Source organism: Triticum aestivum, chromosome 5B (assembly GCF_018294505.1).
Source record: "Triticum aestivum cultivar Chinese Spring chromosome 5B, IWGSC CS RefSeq v2.1, whole genome shotgun sequence".
In the NCBI taxonomy this organism is placed as follows: Eukaryota; Viridiplantae; Streptophyta; class Magnoliopsida; order Poales; family Poaceae; genus Triticum; species Triticum aestivum.
The window spans coordinates 84,199,628-84,224,928 of NC_057807.1; the positions used below are offsets into that span (position 1 = coordinate 84,199,628).

Here is a 25,301-nt window from a genome sequence, read left to right on the forward strand (position 1 = left end):
CAAAATCATGTATTTCGAGAAAGTGCAAATGGCCTGTAATTTTTTAGGAAATAAAATAAATGGGTCGCATGGACGCTACATTAATTGTTCACCCAGCCCAGCTAATGGTTGTAATTCAAAAAAGAGATCAAATTGACTGTAAATTCTACCGTGCAAAAAAAAGACTGTAAATTCTGAAAAAATGGGTTGAATATGTGCCACATTTTTGGAGGCTGAAATGTGGGCCAATAGGTCGAAGCCAACGCAAGTCGTTGTCAATTTAGTCAACAAATGATTCTGACATGTTAGCCGTTGGATTTACATCCAACGACCGGCATCCATCTTCAATCTCTCGTCTTCTTCCTCCAGCACCACCGGGACCACCTCCCGCCTCCTCCTGCTACCAGCTATGCTTAGCACGCTTCGCTATGAAGCGCTACTCCACCATTGGCCAGGCCATCCCTCCACCCCTCCACACCTCCTGTTCTTCTTCACCGACTGCCGAACCACACCGCACTAGAACCAGTTAACCCTCGTACACCTCTCCGTCTGCGACTCTACTCCCGCGTCTTCCCATCTCTGGCTCGTTGCTGTCAGGGGCCTCGCCGTCGTCCACCACCTTGGATGCGCTCGGCGTGGCGTGGTCAACATGGTCAATGAGCGACACCATCGGAAGTAGACTGTGCGTGGAGAGGCTGACAGCTGGGTCCGCACACAAGGAAATGCCTCCTTATTACGCGCAAAATAATGATTCCTCCACTTGACATATGGGACCCACCAGAAGGGCCTCCGAATTTCGCGAAAAAAATGTGCCCCCCGCTGACTTGTCGGACCCACCAGCTATCTTCGCATACTAGGAAGTGCCTCCTTATTACGCACAAAAAATGAATACTCCCCCTGCCAGCTGGAACCCAGCATACTGGGAGGCTGATTTGTGGGCCTACCAAGTTGACGGGGACGGAGGGCTTTGTCAACTTAGTCAATATGAATGATTCTAGTTCATGTTACCATACGATGTTCATCCAACGGTTGTAGTGCTTCTTCAACCTCTGGTCTTCTTGCTCCAGCCGTCCAAACCAGCGCCAGTCGTGCCGCATGCTCCTGCCTCCCGTGGCCGGCTGTGATGCCGCGGAGGCCTCACCGCCCCTACTACTCCCAACGCTGGCCAGGCCATCCCTCTACTCACCCACACCTCTTGTTATTCTGCGGCCACAACAGCCTCACACCGCAGCCGAACCAGTGACGTACTCCTCTTCGCATGGGCATCCACTGCTGCGTCTTCCCCGGCTCCGAGTCGTCCCCTTCCTAGGCCTCGCCGTCGTCCACCGCCGTGGTGCTCTCGGCACGGCGTGGTCAACGTGGTCAAGGAACGACTTCCATCGGACATGGAGTGTACGTGGAGAGGCTGATAGCTGGGTCCACGGCCGCAGCAAGGAAGTGACTCCTTATTACGCGGAAAATAATGATTCCTCCACCTGACAGCGGGGACCCACCGGAAGGGCCATCGTATTTCGTGAAAAAAGTTTCCCCCTGACTGTTGGGACCCACCAGCTACACCTTTGCACGCAAGGAAGTGCGTACGGGCAAAAAAACGATTCGCCCCCTGACTGCTGGGACCCACCAGCTACATCTTCGCATGCAAAGAAAGTGCGTCCATGCAAAAAAAAAACGATTCGCCCCTCTGACTGCTGGGACCCACCAGCTACATTTTTGCACGCAAGGAACTGCCTGACAGTCGGGACCCACCTGGTCGAAGCGTACGTAGTGTTGTCATTCTGGTCGCGAACGTGAACGTACATATATACTGGTCGATGTAGAGGCGCGCACGTGTCGTAGTAGAGGCGTGTACGTGTCGTAGTAGAGGCGCACACGTAGCATGTACACGTACGTACAATGGCCAGGGTGCAAGAAAGAAAATACAGCCACATACGTACATACAGGCTGGGTCTCGAACGCCTACTCGCGCATACGTACATGACTGGGTCGGAACGGAGAAACAGAGTCATCGTCGTGTTCATGGGGAGGCAACGGAATGCGTCGTGTTCATGGGGAGGCAACGGAATGCTTCGTGTTCATCGGGAGGCAACATAACACGTGGGAGCCAACCGGCTTGGACGGAACAGGCGATGGAAACAAGGCCTGGCGTACCACAGAATGGAGGAAACGGCCTTGTGTTCGACCGGCCACGTTCGGAACGGGGTCCTGTTGATCGGGAGGGGTGTGGCGTACCGCAAAACGGAGGAAACGGACCTCCTACGGTCGAAACGGGGGTCCTGTTGATTGGGAGGGGTGTGGCATACCGCAAAACAGAGGAAACGAACCTCCTACGGTCGAAACGGGGGTCCTGTTGATCAGGAGGAGTGTGGCGTACCGCAAAACGGATGAAACAGACTTGTGTTGGAGCGCTACGGTCGAAACGGGGGTCCTGTTCATCGGTAGGGGTGTGGCGTACCGCAAAATGGGACTCCACGGGATACTGTTCATCTCAACCGTCGACCTCCTCCAGCCACGGGCTACCATCGACCTCCTCCAGCCTCCACGGGCTCCTGTTCATCCAGCCTCCATCGCGCGCTACTCCACCGGCTACTGTTCAACCAGCCCTCCACCATCTACTGTTCATCCAGCCCTCCACACCACGGGGTCCTGTTCAACCACCCTTCCACGGCCACCCCTGCACCTTCTATTGTTCATCCAGCCCTCCACACCACGAGGTCCTGTTCATCCAGAGGCAACGCCACCGCTCAATGTTCATCCAACCCCCCCCCCCACAACGCTCACTGCTCATCCAATCGATCGGCTTCAGTTAGCAGCAGTAGCGAAGGAATCGCTCCATCGGGTTCAGTTAACAGCCATCGATCGATCGCTCGGGTTCAGTAACGCATAGCCTGCAGAGCAATCGCTCGGATTCAGTTAGAGCCCAACGCCTCACTCGGGTTCAGTTAGAGCCAATGCCTCGCACAAACGCGCATACGTGTACGAGAGAAATGCGCATCGCTCAGGTCCCGACCTCCCACCGTAACCGGAACTCCCCAAAATTTTCCTCCCCCTCGCTTCTACCACGGTTTTTTCCGTCATGGACGGCCCAAAGAATGTCATGCAGCTGCGTCTCGGCCCGCCCAGGACAAAAAGCCCATTTTCCGTTATGATTTTTTGTCATAGAAGAGGAGCCCACCACATCTATGATGATACCAGGTTTTGTCACAATTATCGTCATAGAAGTGTCATATGTATGACAGATTTTTTTTCGTTCGGCCCAAAATGTCACGGATGTGTCTTTTTTTGTAGTGTCCGTCTATACTACATCAACACGTATATTTCCACCCCTTTCAGAACGTGCTCTTCGCGCCACAAAGCAGCCACTAGACACGCGAGTGATGAGCAGCGAGCTTATACATATTGCAAACGTCAAAAATAATATAACATGGTGAATATATGTCACGTACGTGCGATATGTATGTCACGATGTGCAAAAAATAATTAAAAGGGGAATGCAACAAGAGGACTTCCCAGGATGTCACCCATCCTAGTACTACTCACGCCCAAGCACGCTTAACTTCAGAGTTTTGATGGGATCCGATGCTTTAGTGCTGGTATGATCGCATCCGACTTGTTACGCCATCTTCGTCCCTTATGCCTGCCACTTGTAGGTACACTTCAAAGATGATTGTACATTCTTACTACCATTACAACTGTTGCCTAATAATGGATAATGTCTATACTACTTACTTTCCCGCTCAAACACGGAGACGAGTTTACCACGGTTTCCACCCCTCCCTCTATACCGCAGCAACATGTATTTTTCCGCCCATTTCAGAATGCGCTCTTCGCGCCACAAAACTGCCTTGGACGCGCGAGCAATGAGCGGCAAGCTTAAACATATCACAAACGTCAAAAATAATATAACATGGTTAATATATATCGCGCACATGTGATATGTTTGTCACGAGGCGCAAAAAATATTTAAAAAGGGAATGCAACACGAGGACTTCCCAGAAGGTCATCCATCCTAGTACTACTCTCGCCCAAGCACACTTAACTTTGGAGTTTTGATGGGATCCGATACTTTAGTGCTGGTATGATCGCATCCGACATGTTACACTGTCTTCGTCCCTTATGCCTGCAACTCATAGGTACACTTCAAAGACGATTGTACATTGTTAATTCCATTACAACCATTGCCTAATAATGGATAATGTCCTATACTACTTACTCTCCTGCTCAAACACGGAGACGAGTTTACCACAGTTTCCACCCCTCCATCTATACTGCAGCAACACGTATTTTTCTACCCATTTCAGAACGGGCTCTTCGCGCCACAAAACCGCCCTTGGACGCGCGATCAATGAGCAGCAAGCTTAAACATATCGCAAATGTCAAAAATAATATAACATGGTTAATATATATTGCGCATGTGAGATATGTTTGTCATGAGGTGCAAAAAATATTTAAAAAGGGAATGCAACATGAGGACTTCCCAGAAGGTCACCCATCCTAATACTACTCTCGCCCAAGCACACTTAGCTTTGGAGTTCTTTGGGATCCGATTCTTTAGTGCTGGTATGATCGCATCCGACATGTTACGCCATCTTCGTCCCTTATGCTTGCCACTCATAGGTACACTTCAAAGACGATTGTACATTGTTACTACCATTACAACCGTTGCCTAATAATGGATAATGTCCTATACTACTCACTCTCCCGCTCAAACACGGGGACGAGTTTACCACGGTTTCCACCCCTCCCTCTATACTGCACCAACACATATTTTTCCACCCATTTCAGAACGGGCACTTCGCGCCACAAAACCACCCTTGGATGCGCGAGCAATGAGCAGCGAGCTTAAACATATCGCAAACGTCAAAAATAATATAACATGGTTAATATATATCGTGCACGTGTGATATGTTTGTCACGAGGCGCAAAAATTATTTAAAAAGGGAATGCAACACGAGGACTTCCCAGGAGGTCTCCCATCCTAGTACTACTCTCGCCCAAGCACACTTAACTTCAGAGTTCCGATGGGATCCAGTGCTTTAGTGCCGGTATTAACACATCCGACATGTTACCCCGTCTTCGTCCCTTATGCCTCCCACTCCCAGGTCCACTACAAAGACGATTGTACATTCTTACTACCATTACAACCGTTGCCTAATAATGGATAATGTCCAATACTACTAACTCTCCTGCTCAATCACGGGGATGGGTTACCACGGTTTCCACCCCTCCCTCTATACCACAGCAGCACATATTTTTCAACCCCTTTCAGAATGCGCTCTTCGGGCACAAAGCCGACCCTATACGCGCGAGCAATGAGAAGCGAGCTTAAACATACCGCAAACGTCAAAAATAACATAACATGGTTCACATATATCGCGCATGTGCGATATGTTTGTCACGAGGCGCAAAAAATATTTAAAAAGGGAATGCAACTCGAGGATTTCCCAGGAGGTCACCCATCCTAGTACTACTCTCTCCCAAGCACACTTAACTAACTTCAGAGTTCTGATGGGATCTGGTGCTTTAGTGCTGGTATTATCGCATCAGACATGTTACCCCATCTTCATCCCTTATGCCTCCCACTCCTAGGTCCACTGCAAAGACGATTGTACATTCTCACTACCATTACAACCTTTGCCTAATAATGGATAATGTCCAATACTACTTACTCTCCCGCTCAATCATAGAGACGGGTTACCACGGTTTCCACCCCTCCCTCTATACCACAACAACACATATTTTCCCACCCCTTTCAAAACATGCTCTTCGGGGAACAAAGCCGCCCCTAGACGCGCGAGCAATGAGCAACGAGCTTAAACATAGCGCAAACATCAAAAATAATATAACATGGTTAATATATATCGCGCATGTGCGATATGTTTGTCACGAGGTGCAAAAAATATTTAAAAAGGGAGTGCAACACGAGGACTTCCGAGGAGGTCACCCATCCTAGTACTACTCTCGCCCAAGCACACTTAGCTTCGGAGTACTGATGGGATCCGGTGCTTTAGTGCTGGTATTATCGCATCCAACATGTTACCCCGTCTTCGTCCCTTATGCCTCCCACTCCCAAGTCCAGTGCAAAGACGATTGTACATTCTTACTACCCTTACAACCATTGCCTAATAATGGATAATGTCCAATACTACTAACTCTCCCGCTCAATCATGGAGACGGGTTACCACGGTTTCTGCCCCTCCCTCTATAACGCAACAACACATATTTTCCACCCCTTTCAAAACGCGCTCTTCACGCCACAAAGCCGCCCCTAGACGCGCGAGCAACGAGCAGCGAGCTTAAACATACCGCAAACGTCAAAAATAATATAACATGGTTAATATATATTGCGGACGTGTGATACGTCCATTTTGCATCATGCTTTTATATCAATATTTATTGCATTATGGGCTGTTATTACACATTATGTCTCAATACTAATGGCTATTCTCTCTTATTTTACAAGGTTTATCATGAACAGGGGGAATGCCGGTAGCTGGAATTCTGGCTAGAAAAGGAGCAAATATTGGAAACCTATTCTGCACAGCTCCAAAAATCCTGAAACTCCACGGAAGTCACTTTTGGAATTAATAAGAATTATTGAGGAAAGAAAACACTAGAGGGGGCCCACACCATGGCCAGGAGGGTGGGGGGTGCGCCCACCCCTACTGGGCGCCCCCTGTCTCCTGGGCCCCCTGGTGGCCCTCCGGTGCCCATCTTCTGCTATATGAAGACTTTTACCCTGGAAAAAAACAGAGGCAAGCTTTTAGGAGAAAACATCTTCATAAGTTCATCCATCTTTTCACTCAAAACATTGATTTCTTCTATAGCATGCACTTTTTTTACTAGAAGATCTTTCGGTGTGCCATTGAGAATAATTAGCCATAATATTATCAAGCAATTTGGTAGCATCCCCTAACGTAATTTCCATAAAAGTGCCTCCCGCAGCCGAATCTAAAAGATTTCTAGAAGCAAAATTCAATCCGGCATAAAATTTTTGTATGATCATCCATAAATTCAAACCATGAGTAGGGCAATTGCGAAGCATTAATTTCATTCTTTCCCAAGATTGGGCAACATGCTCATGATCAAGTTGTTTAAAATTCATGATATCGTTCCTAAGAGTGATAATCTTAGCGGGAGGAAAATACTTAGATATAAAAGCATCTTTGCACTTGTTCCCAGAATCAATACTATTTTTAGGCAAAGATGAAAACCAAACTTTAGCACGATCTCTAAGTGAAAACGGAAATAACTTCAATTTGACAATATTGTTATCCGTATCTTTTTTCTTTTGCATATCACACAAATCAACAAAATTGTTTAGATGAGTAGCGGCATCTTCACTAGGAAGGCCGACGAATTGATCTTTCATAACAAGATTCAGCAAAGCGGTATTGATTTCACAAGACTCATCATTATTAAGAGGAGCAATCGGAGTACTAAGGAAATCATTATTATTGGTATTCGAGAAATCACACAATTTGGTATTATCTTGCGCCATGGCAACAAGTAATCCAACACACAAGCAAACAGAAAGGCAACGGGAAAAAGGCAAACGGGAAAGAGAGGAGGAGATTGGAAAAGAGAGGGCGAATAAAGCGGCAAGGGTGAAGTGGGGGAGAGGAAAACGAGAGGCAAATGGCAAATAATGTAATGCGAGAGATAGGGATTGTGATGGGTACCTGGTATGTTGACTTTTGCGTAAGCCTCCCCGGCAACGGCGCCAGAAATCCTTCTTGCTACGTCTCGAGCTTGCGTTGGTTTTCCCGAAGAGGATGGGGTGATGCAGCACAGTAGCGTAAGTATTTCCCTCAGTTTTTGAGAACCAAGGTATCAATCCAGTAGGAGGTCACGCGCAAGTCCCTCGTACCTGCACAAAACAATAGCAACTCGCAACCAACGCTTAGGGGTTGTCAATCCCTTCACGGTCACTTACGAGAGTGAGATCTGATAGAGATAATATTTTTGGTATTTTTTATATAAAGATGCAAAGTAAAAAGGTAAAGGCAAAACAAGTAAAATAAAGTAATGGAGATTGATATGATGAGAATAGACCCAGGGTCATAGGTTTCACTAGTGGCTTCTCTCAAGAGCATAGATATTCTACGGTGGGTGAACAAATTACTGTTGAGCAATTGATAGAATTGAGCATAGTTATGAGGTTATCTAGGTATGATCATGTATATAGGCATCACGTCCGTGACAAGTAGATCGAAACGATTCTGCATCTACTACTATTACTCCACTCATCGACCGCTATCCAGCATGCATCTAGAGTATTAAGTTAAAAACAGAGTAACGCCTTAAGCAAGATGACATGATGTAGAGGAATAAATTCATGCAATATGATAAATACCCCATCTTGTTATCCTCGATGGCAACAATACAATACGTGCCTTGCAACTCTTTCTGTCACTGAGTAAGGACACCGCAAGATTGAACCCAAAGCCATGCACTTCTCCCATTGCAAGAACTACCAATCTAGTTGGCCAAACCAAACGGATAATTCGAAGAGACTTGCAAAGATAACTCAATCATACATAAAAGAATTCAGAGAAGATTCAAATATTATTCATAGATAAGCTGGATCATAAAGCCGCAATTCATCGGTCTCAACAAACCCACCACAAAAAGAAGATTACATCGAATAGATCTCCACGAGAGAGGGGGAGAACATTGTATTGAGATCCAAAAAGAGAGAAGAAGCCATCTAGCTACTAGCTATGGACCCGAAGGTCTGAAGTAAACTACTCACACTTCATCGGAGAGGCTATGGTGTTGATGTAGAAGCCCTCCATGGTGGATGCCCTCTCCGACGGAGCTCCGGAACAAGCCCCAAGATGGGATCTCGTGGATACAGGAAGTTGCGGCGGTGGAATTAGGTTTTTGGCTCCGTCTCTGGTCTAATGGGGGTACGTAGGTATATATAGGAGGAAGGAGTACGTCGGTGGAGCTCCGAGGGGCCCACGAGGCAGGGGGGCACGCCCAGGGGGGAGGGCGCGCCCTCCACCCTCATGACCGCCTCGTGGCTTTCTTGACGGAGGGTCCAAGTCTCCTGGATCTTATCTGATGAGTAAATCACGTTCCCGAAAGTTTCATTCCGTTTGGACTCCGTTTGATATTCTGTTTCTTTGAAATACTGAAAAAGGCAAAAAAACAACAATTCTGGGCTGGGCCTCTGGTTAATAGGTTAGTCCCAAAAATAATATAAAAGTGGAAAATAAAGCCCATTATAGTCCAAAACAGTAGATAAAGTAGCATGGAGCAATCAAAAATTATAGATACGTTGGAGACGTATCAGGCATCCCCAAGCTTAATTCCCGCTCGTCCTCGAGTAGGTAAATGATAAAAAGAGAATTTTTGATGCGGAGTGATACTTTGGCATAATTTCAATGTAAATCTTCTTAATCATGGTATGAATATTCATATCCGAAAGATTCAAGACAAAATTTCATGTTGACATAAAAAAATAATAATACTTCAAGCATACTAATCAAAGTAATTGTGTCTTCTCAAAATAACATGGCCAAAGAAAGTTATCCCTACAAAATCATATAGTATGGTTATGCTCCATCTTCCCCACACAAAGTATTTAAATCATGCACAACCCCGATGACAAGCCAAGCAATTGTTTCATACTTTAACATTTTCAAAACTTTTTCAATCTTCACGCAATACATGAGCGTGAGCCATGGATATAGAACTATATGTGGAATAGAGTGGTGGTTGTGGAGAATACAAAAAGAGGGAAGATAGTCTCACATCAACTAGGCGTATCAACGGGCTATGGAGATGCCCATCAATAGATATCAATGTGAATGAGTAGGGATTGCCATGCAACGGATGCACTAGAGCTATAAGTATATGAAAGCTCAACAAAAGAAACTAAGTGGGTGTGCATCCAACTCGCTTTTTCACGAAGACCTAGGGCGTTTTGACGAAGCCCATCATTGGAATATACAAGCCAAGTTCTATAATGAAAAATTCCCACTAGTATATGAATGTGACAACATAGGAGACTCTTTATCATGAATATCATGGTGCTACTTTGAAGCACAAGTGTGGTAAAAGGATAGTAGCATTGTCCCTTCTCTCTTTTTCTCTCATTTTTTTTATTTTTATTTTTTTATTTGGGCCTTTTCTCTTTTTTTTATGGCCTCTTTTTTCTCTTTTTTTTTCGTCCAGAGTCTCATCCCGACTTGTGGGGGAATCATAGCCTCCATCATCCTTTCCTCACTTGGGACAATGCTCTAATAATGATGATCATCACACTTTTATTTTTCTTACAACTCAATAATTACAACTCGATACTTAGAACATAATATGACTCTATACGAATGCCTCCGGCGGTGTACCGGGATATGCAATGATTCATGAGTGACATGTATGAAAGAATTATGAAAGGTGGCTTTGCCACAAATACGATGTCAACTACATGATCATGCTAAGCAATATGACAATGATGGAGCGTGTCATAATAAACGGAACGGTGGAAAGTTGCATGGCAATATATCTCAGAATGGCTATGGAAATGCCATAATAGGTAGTTATGGTGGCTGTTTTTAGGAAGGTTTATGGTGGGTGTATGATACCGGCGAAAGGTGCGCGGTATTAGAGAGGCTAGCAATGGTGGAAGGATGGGAAAAAGTGCGTATAATCCATGGACTCAACATTAGTCATAAAGAACTCATATACTTATTACAAAAATCTAGAAGTTATCAAAGCAAAGTATTACGCGCATGCTCCTAGGGGGATAGATTGGTAGGAAAAGACCATCGCTCGTCCCCGACCGCCACTCATAAGGAAGACAATCAATAAATAAATTATGCTCCGAGCTCATCACATAACGGTTCACCATACGTGCATGCTACGGGAATCACAAACTTCATCACAAGTATTCTTTGAATTAACAACTACTCAACTAGCATTACTCTAATATCACCATCTTCATATCTCCAAACAATTATCAAGCATCAAACTTATCTTAGTATTCAACGCACTCAAAAGAAAGTTTCACATATCTTGAATACCAAGTATATTAACATTAAGCAAATTACCATGCTATTAATGACTCTCAAAATAATCTAAGTGAAGCATGAGAGATCAAGTTTCTTTAAAACAAATCCATCATCATGCTCTAAAATATCTAAGTGAAGCACTAGAGCAAAAATTATCACGCTCAAAAGATATAAGTGAAGCACTGTGAGCAAAACTATCAAGCTCAAAAGATATAAGTGAAGCACATAGAGTATTCTAACAAATTTCAAATCATATATGGCTATCTCAAAAGGTGTGTACAGCAAGGATGATTGTGGTAGACTAACAAGCAAAGACTCAAATAACACAAGACGCTCCAAGCAAAACACATATCATGTGGTGAATAAAAATATAGCTCCAAGTAAATTATCGATGGAAGTGGACGAAAGAGGGGATGCCTTCCGGGGCATCCCCAAGCTTTGACTTTTTGGTGTCCTTGGATTATCTTGGGTGTGCCATGGGCATCCCCAAGCTTAGGCTCTTTCCACTCCTTGTTCCATAATCCATCAAAAGAATCCACCCAAAACTTGAAAACTTCACAACACAAAACTCAACAGAAATCTCGTGAGCTCCGTTAGAGAAAGAAAACAAAAGACTACTGTAAGGTACTGTAATGAACTCATTCTTTATTTGTATTGGTTTTAAACCTACTGTATTCCAACTTCTCTATGGTTTATAAAATATTTTACTAGCCATAGATTCATCAAAATAAGCAAACAACACACGCAAAACAGAATCTGTCAAAAACAGAACAGTCTGTAGTAATCTGTAACTAACGCAAACTTCTGTAAATCTAAAAATTCTACCAAAATAGGAAGTCCTGTAAATTTTTTTATTGATCAGCAGCAAAAAGAATCAACTCAAAAGCACGTTTCTGTGATTTATCATAACTAAATTCATGCGTGCAAAGTTTCTGTTTTTTAGCAGAATCAAATCAACTATCATCGTAGGTTATCCTATAGGTCTTACTTGGCACAAACACTAAATAAAACATAAAACCACATCCAAATAGAAGGTAGATGGATTATTTATTCCTAAACAGAACCAAAAACAAAAAACACAAAATAAAATTGGGTTGCCTCCCAACAAGCGCTATCGTTTAACGCCCCTAGCTAGGCATAAAAGCAAGGATAGATCTAGGTATTGCCATCTTTGGTAGGCAATCCATAAGTGGCTCTCATGATAGATTCATATGGTAATTTTATTTTCTTTCTAGGAAAGTGTTCCATTCCCTTCTTTAAGGGAAATTGGAATCTAATATTCCCTTCCTTCATATCAATAATTGCACCAACCGTTCTAAGGAAAGGTCTACCAAGAATAATATGACATGAAGGATTGCAATCTATATCTAGAACGATAAAATCTACGGGCACATAATTCCTATTTGCAACAATAAGAACATCATTAATTCTTCCCATAGGCTTTTTAATAGTGGAATCCGCAAGATGCAAGTTTAGAGAGCAATCATCAAAATCACAAAAATCTAGTAAATCACATAGAGTTTTGGGGATAGTAGAGACACTAGCACCCAAATCACACAAAGAATGAAACTCAAAATCTTTAATTTTAATTTTAATAGTAGGTTCGCATTCATTCATCATAGAGTTTTCTAGGGATAGAAACTTTCATCTCAAGTTTTTCTTCATAAGATTGCATCAAAGCATCAACAATGTGTTCGGTAAAGGCCTTATTTTGACTATAAGCATGAGGAGATTCTAGCACGGATTGCAACAAGGAAATACAACCAATCAAAGAGCAATTTTCATAATTAAATTCCTTGAGATCCAAAATAGTGGGTTTAGCAACATCACGGTTTCTATTTATTTCAATCCCACTTTCATCAATTTCATCATCAAGATCTAGAAACTCCGAATTCTTAGAACGCCTTCTAGGTAAAGGAAGATAATCTCTAGATTCATTAAGATTCATATTGCAAAACAAAGATTTAATGGGGGACACATCAATAACTTTTAGATCTTCATCTTGATTTTCATAGGGATTAGAAGAACACACTTTAATAAAGGCATCTTTGGAAGCACGCATCCTAGCGGTTCTTTCTTTGCACTCATCAACGGAAATTCTCATGGCTTTGAGAGACTCATTGATATCATGCTTAGGAGGAATAGATCTAAGCTTTAAAGAATCAATCTCGAGAGAAATTCTATCAATGTTCCTAGCCAAATCATCAACTTTAAGCAATTTCTCTTCAAGCAAAGCATTAAAATTCTTTTGTGAATTCATAAAATCTTTAAAACTACTCTCAAAATCAGAGGGCATCTTATTGAAATTTCCATAAGAGTTGTTGTAGGAATTTCCATAATTGTTAGAAGGATTGCTAGGAAAAGGCCTAGGATTAAAATTCCCTCTATAAGCATTGTTACCAAAACCATTCCTACCAACAAAATTCACATCCATAGATTCATTATTATTCTCAAGCAAAGTAGATAAAGGCATATCATTAGGATCAAGAGGAGTATTTTGTCACACCCTAGCTAGTCATGCATTAGAGTGTTGCATCATGTTTACTCATTCATCAGAAACTTGAAATGGGGATGACAGAACCCCCAGTCCCCTCTGAAACCAACTAGGGTTACTAAAATAATTTTTCAATGAACCTGAAATGCCCTTCTAAAATGCCCATCATTTTTGTCTTGGTTCAGAACCTCTGCCAAAAATGGTGCACATTTTCCTAGGCCATCCTAGGGTTTTTGAATTAAATCATAGATATTTGAATTTGGGCATTTAAAATAATATAAAATATTTAAATGCTCAAATATCTCCAAACTAAAATGTTTCATGTTGGAAATAATCCAACTATGGGCCAGAAATAGTTTGGTGATTTTTGAAGTTGCCTAGGTATTTTATTTAATTCAACAAAGTTGCAGATATATTAAATAAAAACAGAAACAGAAAAGGAAATGACAGGAGGAGCTTACCTGGGCTCCTCCACTGTGCGGCCCAGCCAGCTGGCTGGCCCAGCCAGCCCAGCCCACCTCCCTCCTCTGTCGTCTTCGTCCAGACAGAGGGAGGGGAGTGTGGCCGGCGCGCGCGCGCGCCACCGCGCCGCGCCACCTGCTCGCCTGCTTGCCTGGCCTCCCCTCCTCGCTCGATGCCCTGGACGACGCCACGCCTCTCCCCCTGCTCTCTCTCACTCTCCCCGGCTCTCTCCTTCCTCTCCCTCGCTCTCTCTCTCACACGGCCGAACACCACCATCGCCACCGTTCGCCGTAGCAGTCGTCTCCGGCCACCCCTCGCTCCCCCGACTAGCTCAGAAGCTCCGCCACAACTCCCTCTTCCTCCCCACCGCTCCACAGCTCCCCGGAAGCCCTGCATCGCCGCTACGTCGCCGTTCCCCTCTTCGGACTCCGACCACCGTCGCCGTCAAATTCGCCGTCTCCAGCGCGTCCCCGAGCCCGCTTCGACGCCCACTGCAACCGCGGTGAGCCCCCAAGTCGTTTCCCCCTTCTCCCCTGGTCTCTCCCGACCTCTAGGCCCTAGCCCCACCTCGGCCGAGAGCTCCACGCCGCCGACGATGTCGCCGTCGTGGCCACGGTCGCCGTAGCGCCCAACCGAGCACACCATCGTGCTCCACACATCACGAGGAGCACGTAGCACGCACCAACACCTCCCCTAACGCCTGCAACACTGATCCCGACCGCACCCGAACTCCGGCCGCCGCAGCCGAGCTCGCCGCCGTCAACTCCGGCCACCCCGAGCCCAACCACCACCACCAATAGCCGCGGCTCAACCTCAGCAACACGTAGATGCCTTCCGCCGTCCATTTGGTTGCCGGAATGGCAAAAAGCACTCTCGCCGCCGTCTCGGACCTCGCCGGCGTCATGTCGCCGGTGGGGTTTGACTTGTCCGACCTGGGGTTTGACCCCCCAGGGTCACTGACGCGTGGGCCCTGTCGGCCAGATGGTTAGGTTAGCGCTAACTACTGTTAGTCAACCCCCCCTGACACTGACAGTGGGCCCCAGCGCCACTAATCCCTAATTAGGATTAATTTAATCCTGTTTAACCCCCCCTGTCACTGACATGTGGGCCCCACACGTCAGGTTTGACCTCAGCCAGCCACAGTTGACCACTGACGTCATGCTGACGTCAGGCTGACGCAGTAATTGATTTCTGGATTTAATTTAAATCAGGAAATTCCAGAATATTATTTAAACTTCAAAAATTCATAACTTTTATTCTGTAACTCCAAATTGGACAAATTATATATGAAAAATGATCAGAAAAATCCAATCTATCCATCTGTACTATTTTCATGCATGATCAAACAAGTTAAATTGATGTTTTAAGCAGAAGAAGAAAAAGCACTTTAAAAGGCCATGTTGAGTTTGAAATTTGAATCTTTGATTCAAATTTGTTCAAACCCCTTTGGTTTTAGTTGCATTAGCCCAACACACTCATATTGCCATGTTTCATGCATGCATCATATTGTTGCACATTGTTTGGTGATGCCTGTGTATCGTTGTCCTTTGCGACAGGATCTGTCCCCGAGGAGTACCGTGATTACCCTAACGAAGAATCATATCCGAGCATCGAACCATCAGGCAAGCAACCAACCATTTGATCATATCGATACAATCCCATGTTCTCGCTCCTGCTCTCTTTTACTGCATTAAGACAACGCGATTCAAACTGCTATGTGCTACGGTAGTTGAACCCATTTCCTCTGCATGACCTGTCATTGCCACAGTAACTAGATGAAACCCACTAGCATGTGTAGGAGTTGATTGAGCCATATGTATGTGTTGTTCCTACCTTGCTATGCCTGCTATGCTTAGAGTCGTGTCAGGTCTGGTTCATCTGGGTGATGGGCTAGAGTGAAATGATTATGTCGGTAATGAGAGTGGTGTGGTGAACACGATTTGGTAAAGGTATCGATGAGAGGCCATGTAGGAGTACATGGTGGGTTGTTTCATTGAAGCCGACCTTAAGCACTGAGTTCTGTATGTGTGATTTAAGATACAGCTACTACCATGCATTGGGCCCTGAAATATGACCCCGCTCGACTTCTTATTCACCCTAGCTCTCTGTCCAGGAGTTGCAAGTAGTTTCTGGTGTTTGTAGCCTACTGGAGGCCGTGGACAGCACTGACCGTAGGGGTGGGCTGTGATGCGGTAGGTACGTGGCCGGGTGTACCGAATACCCGTTAGGTATCTCGGGAACCCTGTTCACATCGTTCGGGGCCGTATGGGAAACCTCGGCCGGACTCCCTGCGGATGGAACCTGGATAGGCGATAAACCTGGACTGGAGGCTTAGGTGGTTAGGTAGGTCGTGGCCGACACCCACGTTGGGCTTCCGCTTGAAGGTTGCCGAGTACATGTCGTGTAAACGACGGTAAGTGGTGAGAGCGTGTATGAAGAAGTACACCCCTGCAGGGTTATCATAATCTATTCGAATAGCCGCGTCCGCGGTAAAGGACTACTTGGTTGCCTATACAGTTCATAGACAAGTAAATGGAAACTGTTAAAAGCCTCAAGATAAGTGTGAGTGCCGAGGATGGCTCTTCCGTAGGAAGACGGAGGTGGATCCTCGGTAGTGTATTGAAGTGGTGAGTAGTGGACTCGTGTGCGCAAAACCATTTCAGTTGGAGTATCGTAGGATAGCCTAGCCAAGAGTCAAAGCTGGCTTGCTGCAATAACTCCACCAACCTTTCTTGATACTATGCATGTATGTAGGATCTGATGTAAGTCTTGCTGAGTACCCTTGTACTCATGTTGCTATAATCTACATTTTTACAGAAGACGCTGCAACCCCTTCTGATGGGTTCTATGTAGACGTTGACATCAACGAGTAGGCTAAAGACCCAGGTGGTGACCCTGAGCTTGTGGAGGACCACGTAGTATAGTTAGGCTTTCCAAGCCTCTTTTATTTTACTAGTTGTCTATACTCAGACAAGTTACTTCCGCTGCTGGTTTGTATGACTGTATGACTTGTATGTGGGGTCGTGAGACCCGTACCTTTGTGTATGTTATGTATGGCTCCCTGAGCCTTAAATAAAATACTTGTGTCATAGAGTCATGTTGTGATGCTTCGTTGTATTTGCACATATCGAGCATATTGTGTGTATGATTGAAATGCTTGGTATGTGTGGGATCTGACTATCTAGTTGTTTATCTTTAGTAGCCTCTCTTACCGGGAAATGTCTCCTAGTGTTACCGCTGAGCCATGGTAGCTTGCTACTGCTCTGGAACACTTAGGCTGGCCGGCATGTGTCCTTCTTCGTTCCTGTGTCTGTCCCTTCGGGGAAATGTCACGCTTTGAGTACCGGAGTCCTGTTAGCCCGCTACAGCCAGGTTTACCGGAGTCCTGCTAGCCCAGTGCTACAGCCCGGACCCACTTGCTGATGACCGACACGTTCGAAGCTGGGTCATGGATGCCTGTCCCTGTAAGTCTGTGCCACTTTGGGTTTACGACTAGTCATGTCAGCCCGGGCTCTTTATCATATGGATGCTAGCGACACTATCATATACGTGAGCCAAAAGGCGCAAACGGTCCCGGGCAAAGGTAAGGCGACACCCGTGGGAACACCGTGCGTGAGGCCGCAAAGTGATATGAAGTGTTACCGGCTAGATCGATGTGACATCGAGTCGGGGTCCTGCTTGGTATGTGTGGGATCTGACTATCTAGTTGTTTATCTTTAGTAGCCTCTCTTACCGGGAAATGTCTCCTAGTGTTACCGCTGAGCCATGGTAGCTTGCTACTGCTCTGGAACACTTAGGCTGGCCGGCATGTGTCCTTCTTCGTTCCTGTGTCTGTCCCTTCGGGGAAATGTCACGCTTTGAGTACCGGAGTCCTGTTAGCCCGCTACAGCCCGGTTTACCGGAGTCCTGCTAGCCCAGTGCTACAGCCCGGACCCACTTGCTGATGACCGACACGTTCGAAGCTGGGTCATGGATGCCTGTCCCTGTAAGTCTGTGCCACTTTGGGTTTACGACTAGTCATGTCAGCCCGGGCTCTTTATCATATGGATGCTAGCGACACTATCATATACGTGAGCCAAAAGGCGCAAACGGTCCCGGGAAAAGGTAAGACGACACCCGTGGGGATACCGTGCGTGAGGCCGCAAAGTGATATGAAGTGTTACCAGCTAGATCGATGTGACATCGAGTCGGGGTCCTGACAGCGTTGGCATCAGAGCCGGACTGCCTGTAGGTTCTCCAAGCCAAACTGGTCGATGTTGAGTCTAGAAATTCTTTAGCTATATGTAGGGGAATTGTTTGTGGGATGGAACGTAAGGCTCTTTTTACTCCTTTTATCTTATGACATTCTGATCTGAGTCAGTCCATTCTTCCACCGGGGGTTAAGGAATTAGGATCTGTTCTCTCTATCAGGATCATGTGTTACTAATCAGTAGTACCTTATAAGTTTGATGGATACAAGCCTAGTTCAGCTCTATTACCACATTATGTTGCCAGAATGGTTTCAGAACTTTGAGATGATGATGTTGAGTGTGTACGAAATCCTTTGTCAAATGTCTCAAAATCCTTTTTGAGCATTTACAGCTGTTATGCTGCCGAAATTTTGCTAGAAATTCTAATGCCCTTGCATTATGATTGTGCTTTCAGATGGCCACTCGCGACCTAAATCAAGTGGTTCGCCTGACTCGATGCCTAGATGTACCCGGCCATACTGCCAAGTTGGTCAGGGTAATGACTGAGGCTGGATATCGCTGGTATCCCGAGTACACGGTCGAAGAGCAATTTCGGGACTTCAATCAAAGCCAGTATCTCTGCACTATCAGGATATTTCCATCTTATCCTGGATCTACCGAGCCTCTTCACTGTTCCTATGGACTCGGGGTTACTATTGAGATGGCTGTGCAGGACGCCGCCTACTCTATGATGACCATTATGCGAGTCAGATCTGGTTTATTTCGGGACTCTGATTTCCGGTATATGCCAGGATCACTTCCGGGAGCACAAGGATATCTCCAGGCTATCTATGCTGACTCCACTCAGGAGGATTCACGGACTCGCACCACTGCTGAGATGCTCGAGGATAAGGACCGTGAAAATCGGGCCTTGAGGTTAGAGCTCTTCAATACCCGTGCTGACCACTGGGCCACTTTGACTCGGTTCGCACCGGCAGTGCAAGCTGGATTCTCAGATATGCGCGATCTCTATCCTGTGAGATCTGCTCTGCCAGACGTGATGGTTTGGCGTGATGTAGGAGGCATCACCCCACCTCGCGGTCCCCGCAGGCCACCGTTTGTTGGTCCAAGGCCTCATCCTAGCCCCTATGGTCCACAAGCTCCGCGAGACCGTCTGTTTCCGGATGATCATGTTGAACTTCCAGGCTATGGAGGTGACTTCTACGAGGACTACTACGGATCGGTCTGAGTTAGTGATAGTATCCCTAGTTCGCACTAGCTGTGTCGTCTATCGTCCTGCGTGACTCGTGGGATATGACCTAGTTTGTACTCTTTCCGGAGATGTAGAAAAATAATGTATAGGAGCTTGGAATGCCTCCGATGAGATGTAATCCTTTTTTCACCGTAATAGTACTTGTTTGGTCTTGTACTAAACCCTGTATGGTGTGTATGATGATGGAATAAAAGAAGCAGTTTCTGTATCTACCATGTCATACGGATGATCATCTTGCATTCCGAGTTATTCCTTACATTATGTATCCTATGTCGGAATTTTATCATTCTGACTAAATCATTGTCTTGTTTACCTAGGATGGTCAACACGCGCGCTAACCCTGCTTCCCAAGAGCAGGCCGAAGGGAGTGAAGCCAGGAATGAAAATCTGCCTCATCCTCCTTCACTAGCCGAGGTTATGATGGAAGCTGAGAGAAACAAGCGGGAGACAAACCGTTTGTTGGAGCGTATTGAACAGAATACAGCACACCATCAGAGGGCTAACGTGGTGTCACTCAGTGATTTTATCAAATTGCATCCTCCCACGTTCCACCACTCCGTCGAGCCTCTCGACGCTGATGACTGGCTTCGCAGTATCTCTCACAAGCTGCGTTCCGCGCTGGTAGCTGAGGCTGACAAGGTCACCTTTGCTGCATATCATCTTGAAGGCCCCGCCAGTCTATGGTGGGAGAATTATGGAGCTATGCGCCCAGCGGGCCATGTCACTACTTGGGCTGAGTTCAGCGAGGCTTTTCGTGAACATCACATTCCGGAGGGTCTCATGGACCGTAAACGTGAAGAATTTTGCAATTTCACCCAAGGCCGACTTTCTGTGGATGTCTATAGCAGGGAGTTTGGTAATCTTGCACGATATGCAACCGAGGAAGTTTCTACTGACGCCAAGAAGCAAGCAAGGTTCCGTAAGGGCCTTAGTCCTGAGCTTCGCCGCGACCTCCGTCTGCATGAGTGCACATCTTTTTCGAAACTTGTCAACAAAGCCATCAGTGCTGAAACCGGTCAGACTGACTATGACGCAACACGCAAGCATGGCCGTGACATGGGTTCCTCATCCGGTGCTGGACCTCAGAAGCGCCACGTGTGGGTGCCCAACACCGCCCTGCCACCCAGGTTCACACCGAGGCCATCCTTCCAGGCGCCTCGCCCTGTTCAACAGTCTGCTCCAGCCAAGCCCTATGGAGGTCCAACCAATAATGCTCCTCCACGTACCTGTTCCGTGACTTGTTTCAAGTGTGGGGAATCTGGTCACTATATGCGTGAGTGTCCCCAGACCAACCCCAATCAATCTGCTAAAGCTGTTGGCCGTGGCAAGCCGACAGGGAAAGTGTTTCATGCTAAACCGGTCACCGCTTCACGTGGCCATGTCAACTGTATCTCTGCCGAAGAAGCTCAAGAGGACCCCAACGTCGTTCTCGGTACGCTTCTTGTTAATTGCCACCCGGCATCTGTTCTTTTCGATACAGGAGCCTCTCATTCTTTTATATCTGAAAACTATGCTCGCTTGCATAACGTCGCATTCGGTGATATGCCAACCTCTATGATAATTCAAACTCCGGGATCCAAATGGCAAACCTCTAGAGTAAGCCATGGAAATGAAATCCAAGTCGACAGACTTGTTTTCCTTGCATCTTTGATAGCCCTTAAATCTTCAGATATTAATGTCATTTTGGGTATGGACTGGATGTCAGCTCATCAAGCCAAAATTGATTGTTTCTCTAGGACTGTTCAACTCACCCATCCTTCGGGGAAGATAGTCAATGTCTTGACCCGAATAGCCAAGCGACAATTATATTCTCTTAACGCCAGCCCTTTGCCAGACCTTGAGGACGTTCCGGTAGTCCGTGACTTCCCGGATGTCTTTCCAGAGGAATTGCCAGGTGTTCCACCTGACAGGGATGTTGAGTTCGTAATAGACCTCATTCCAGGAACCGTTCCGATTGCTAGAAGACCTTATAAGATGGCACCACTAGAACTAGCCGAGCTTAAGAAACAACTCGATGAATCCTTGAAAAAGGGTTTCATCCGACCTAGCTCATCTCCGTGGGCTTGCCCCGTCCTATTCGTCAAGAAGAAGGATGGTACGGACCGGATGGTTGTAGATTACCGACCTGTCAACTTGGTCACAATCAAGAACAAATACCCGCTTCCCAGGATCAACGACCTGTATGATCAGCTCGCTGGATCCTCAGTCTTCTCCAAGATGGATTTGAGGTTGGGCTACCATCAAATCAAAATCAGAAACAGGGACATTCCTAAAACGGCCTTTGTTACTCGTTATGGCCAATACGAGTACACCGTCATGTCCTTCGGATTAACCAACGCCCCAGCCACCTTTTCTCGGTTAATGAACTCAATCTTCATGGAGTATTTGGATAAATTCGTCGTAGTTTATCTCGATGATATACTCATCTACTCCAAGAACGAGGAAGAACATGCCGAACATTTAAGGCTAGTGTTGAAGAAACTTCGAGAGCATCGCCTTTATGCCAAATTTTCAAAATGTGAATTCTGGTTGTCAGAAGTGACCTATCTGGGTCATGTAGTATCTGGTAAAGGTATTGCTGTTAACCCTGAGCGAGTTCAAGCCGTCCTTAATTGGACTCCACCCGAATCGGTCAAGCAAGTTCGGAGTTTTCTAGGCTTAGCGAGCTATTGTCGTCGCTTTGTCGAGAACTTCTCCAAAGTTGCCAAACCTCTAACCGAACTCCTCAAGAAAGATAAGAAGTTCGAATGGACTCCACAATGTGAGCACAGCTTTCAGGAACTGAAAAGACGCCTGACCTCTGCTCCCGTGCTAGTACCGCCAGACTTCTCCAAGGACTTTGTTATCTATTGCGACGCCTCGCGACAAGGACTAGGTTGCATTCTCATGCAAGATCGACACGTAATTGCTTACGCTTCACGGCAATTGCACCCACATGAGGAGAATTATCCTACTCATGATCTAGAGCTTGCAGCCGTAGTCTATGCACTTAAGACCTGGCGACATTACCTCCTCGGTAACCGTTGCGAAATATTCACTGATCACCAAAGTCTGAAGTACATTTTCACCCAACCGGATTTGAATCTCAGGCAGAGACGTTGGGTTGAATTGATCACAGACTTTGACTTAGGAATAACCTACACCCCAGGGAAAGCCAACGTCATGGCTGATGCGCTAAGTCGTAAATCTTATTGTAACAACCTGATGTTACAACAAAGTCAACCGCTGCTCCATGAGGAATTTCGGAAGCTTAACCTTCACATTATACCTCAAGGTTTTCTTTCCACCTTGGTGGCAAAACCTACCCTTACGGATCAAATTATCAAAGCACAGAAGGTAGATCCGGGAATCTCCCGCATCAAGAGAAACATTCAGAAAGGAATTGCGAATTGTTTCTCCATTGATGATCAAGGGGTAGTATACTTCGGGGATCGACTAGTGGTTCCCAAAGTGCGCAACCTAAGGCGTTTAATCCTTAAGGAAGCTCATGAATCTCCTCTCACCATTCATCCCGGTAGTACTAAGATGTATCAGGACCTACGCCAGAGGTTCTGGTGGACTAGGATGAAGAGAGAAATCGCTCAGTATATTGCTAATTGCGACGTTTGTCATCGTGTAAAAGCAGAGCATCAACGGCCTGCTGGCACCCTTCAACCCTTAGCTATTCCTGAATGGAAATGGGATAAAATTAGTATGGATTTTATTACCGGTTTTCCCAGGACCAAGAGAGGGAATAATGCTATTTTCGTCGTGGTCGATCGTCTTTCCAAAGTAGCTCATTTCTTACCTGTTCGAGAGAGTATAACCGCTAGTCAGCTGGCAGACTTATACATCTCCCGAATAGTGTCCCTCCATGGTGTTCCTTTGGAAATCAATTCGGATCGAGGAAGTCTTTTCACCTCTCGATTTTGGGAAAGTTTCCAAAATGCTATGGGAACCCGTCTCTCCTTTAGCACCGCTTTCCACCCTCAGTCAAGTGGTCAAGTGGAACGCGTCAACCAAATTCTAGAAGACATGCTTCGAGCCTCTGTCATTTCATTCGGAATGGACTGGGAGAAGTGCCTTCCATTTGCCGAATTCGCTTACAACAACAGCTATCAATCTAGCTTGGGTAAAGCCCCTTTTGAAGTTCTCTATGGACGACGATGTCGAACACCCCTTAACTGGTCAGAGACCGGGGAAAGACAATTCTTTGGCCCGGACATGATTCAGGAAGCAGAAGATCAAGTTCGTATCGTTCGTGAAAAGTTGAAAACAGCCCAATCTCGTCAAAAGAGTCAATATGACCGAAAACATAGGGCTATGACTTTCGAGGTTGACGAGAAGGCTTATCTTCGGGTCACCCCTCTGAAGGGAACCCATCGTTTCGGTATCAAAGGCAAATTGGCTCCTCGTTACATCGGACCTTTTCGCATTCTTGCCAAACGAGGAGAAGTTGCCTACCAGTTGGAACTACCTCCGCATCTCTCCAGAGTTCACGATGTCTTCCACGTTTCTCAACTCAGGCGTTGCTTCTCGGATCCTATCCGTGAAGTGGACCACGAAACGCTTGATCTCCAAGATGATCTTACATATCGAGAGTACCCCATTCGTATCCTCGATCAAGCCGAACGTACCACGCGACGTCATAATATCAAGTTTCTCAAGGTTCAATGGTCGCATCATTCTGAGGATGAAGCAACTTGGGAAAGGGAGGATCGTCTTCGACTCGAGTATCCCGCCTTCTTCCCGGAGGAACCCAACTCTCGGGACGAGATTCTTTTGAGTGGGGGTGAGTTGTCACACCCTAGCTAGTCATGCATTAGAGTGTTGCATCATGTTTACTCATTCATCAGAAACTTGAAATGGGGATGACAGAACCCCCAGTCCCCTCTGAAACCAACTAGGGTTACTAAAATAATTTTTCAATGAACCTGAAATGCCCTTCTAAAATGCCCATCATTTTTGTCTTGGTTCAGAACCTCTGCCAAAAATGGTGCACATTTTCCTAGGCCATCCTAGGGTTTTTGAATTAAATCATAGATATTTGAATTTGGGCATTTAAAATAATATAAAATATTTAAATGCTCAAATATCTCCAAACTAAAATGTTTCATGTTGGAAATAATCCAACTATGGGCCAGATATAGTTTGGTGATTTTTGAAGTTGCCTAGGTATTTTATTTAATTCAACAAAGTTGCAGATATATTAAATAAAAACAGAAACAGAAAAGGAAATGACAGGAGGAGCTTACCTGGGCTCCTCCACTGTGCGGCCCAGCCAGCTGGCTGGCCCAGCCAGCCCAGCCCACCTCCCTCCTCTGTCGTCTTCGTCCAGACAGAGGGAGGGGAGTGTGGCCGGCGCGCGCGCGCGCCACCGCGCCACGCCACCTGCTCGCCTGCTTGCCTGGCCTCCCCTCCTCGCTCGATGCCCTGGACGACGCCACGCCTCTCCCCCTGCTCTCTCTCACTCTCCCCGGCTCTCTCCTTCCTCTCCCTCGCTCTCTCTCTCACACGGCCGAACACCACCGTCGCCACCGTTCGCCGTAGCAGTCGTCTCCGGCCACCCCTCGCTCCCCCGACTAGCTCAGAAGCTCCGCCACAACTCCCTCTTCCTCCCCACCGCTCCACAGCTCCCCGGAAGCCCTGCATCGCCGCCACGTCGCCGTTCCCCTCTTCGAACTCCGACCACCGTCGCCGTCAAATTCGCCGTCTCCAGCGCGTCCCCGAGCCCGCTTCGACGCCCACTGCAACCGCGGTGAGCCCCCGAGTCGTTTCCCCCTTCTCCCCTGGTCTCTCCCGACCTCTAGGCCCTAGCCCCACCTCGGCCGAGAGCTCCACGCCGCCGACGATGTCGCCGTCGTGGCCACGGTCGCCGTAGCGCCCAACCGAGCACACCATCGTGCTCCACACATCACCAGGAGCACGTA

The 25,301-nt window shown here is 46.4% G+C and overlaps 5 non-coding genes and 1 pseudogene across 5 annotated transcripts; all 6 read right to left on the bottom strand.

The window, feature by feature from the left end:
* Positions 1-3,464: 3,464 nt before the first annotated feature.
* Positions 3,465-3,583, bottom strand: LOC123118768 (5S ribosomal RNA). Its single transcript, XR_006458305.1, has one exon. It is a non-coding gene; the product is annotated as a 5S ribosomal RNA (ribosomal RNA).
* A 364-nt stretch (positions 3,584-3,947) lies between these two features.
* On the bottom strand, positions 3,948-4,066 carry LOC123118748 (5S ribosomal RNA). The gene has a single exon (XR_006458289.1). It is a non-coding gene; the product is annotated as a 5S ribosomal RNA (ribosomal RNA).
* Positions 4,067-4,432: 366 nt separating this feature from the next.
* On the bottom strand, positions 4,433-4,550 carry LOC123118790 (uncharacterized; annotated as a pseudogene).
* A 366-nt stretch (positions 4,551-4,916) lies between these two features.
* On the bottom strand, positions 4,917-5,035 carry LOC123118708 (5S ribosomal RNA). The gene has a single exon (XR_006458252.1). It is a non-coding gene; the product is annotated as a 5S ribosomal RNA (ribosomal RNA).
* Positions 5,036-5,399: 364 nt separating this feature from the next.
* On the bottom strand, positions 5,400-5,522 carry LOC123118780 (5S ribosomal RNA). The gene has a single exon (XR_006458316.1). It is a non-coding gene; the product is annotated as a 5S ribosomal RNA (ribosomal RNA).
* A 365-nt stretch (positions 5,523-5,887) lies between these two features.
* LOC123118696 (5S ribosomal RNA) lies at positions 5,888-6,006 on the bottom strand. Its single transcript, XR_006458241.1, has one exon. It is a non-coding gene; the product is annotated as a 5S ribosomal RNA (ribosomal RNA).
* Positions 6,007-25,301: the final 19,295 nt, after the last annotated feature.